The sequence below is a fragment of the Branchiostoma belcheri genome, unplaced genomic scaffold (genome assembly GCF_001625305.1).
Source record: "Branchiostoma belcheri isolate BF01 breed outbred unplaced genomic scaffold, Haploidv18h27 scaffold21, whole genome shotgun sequence".
Classification (NCBI taxonomy): domain Eukaryota; kingdom Metazoa; phylum Chordata; class Leptocardii; order Amphioxiformes; family Branchiostomatidae; genus Branchiostoma; species Branchiostoma belcheri.
The window spans coordinates 1,468,987-1,469,691 of record NW_017803602.1 but is presented as its reverse complement, the minus strand read 5'-3'; the positions used below and the strand labels follow the sequence as shown (position 1 = coordinate 1,469,691).

The 705-nt window shown below is 35.0% G+C and overlaps 1 protein-coding gene across 3 annotated transcripts in view; it reads left to right on the top strand.

Moving 5' to 3' along the window:
- Positions 1–705, top strand: part of LOC109469698 (perilipin-2-like) — an 11,819-nt gene that overhangs the window by 7,783 nt on the left and 3,331 nt on the right. The window lies entirely within an intron of this gene.

Below are 705 nucleotides of genomic sequence, written 5' to 3'. Positions count from 1 at the left end.
TGACTGAACAGATAAAATCTGTGAAGTCTGCACTGTGCCAGCTTCTCACTCACTCCAACTCTAAGGACACCAAGTGCCCAGGGAGGATGCCTTCTTCAGCTAGTGATGAATTTGAACATTCCTAAAATCATTTTCATCAGAGAAAGAAATAGGAACCAAATGTTGTAACCGGAACATCCTTCCTTATCTTTGTTTCTGCTTGCTTTGTACACAAACAAGCTGCAGTTTCAAACCATCCCATATAATGAAACATTTCTCCTTGCCAGTTCCTGACTTTTAAAAATTCAATGTTAACTTTAGTGCTGTATGTCAAATGTAAAGTTTTCAATCATTCCAATTTGTACTTTTTTATGGGTTTCTAAAATGATTGTATTTGTACATGTATAGGTTATGTCCCAGGTGCACAGGCAAGTATAAGTGCATGTCATAGCTTAGTGCTATTATATTATACATGTACCTCAGAAAAATCAAGTGTAAAAAAGAAAATTGGAGTGTTTACCGGTATATAACGTGCTACTCTTACATAACTGCAGTTATGGACAATATCTCTGTATGACAGACTCGTTTAGCTTTTATGTTTTAAATTAACTGTTGCTCTTGTCTGTTAAGATGTAAATGTTTGTAATATATGCATAATATAGACCTTAACTTGTGGATCAAGTTTCTGTGGATGAAAGGGTTAGAATGATATGTGATGGGATAGAT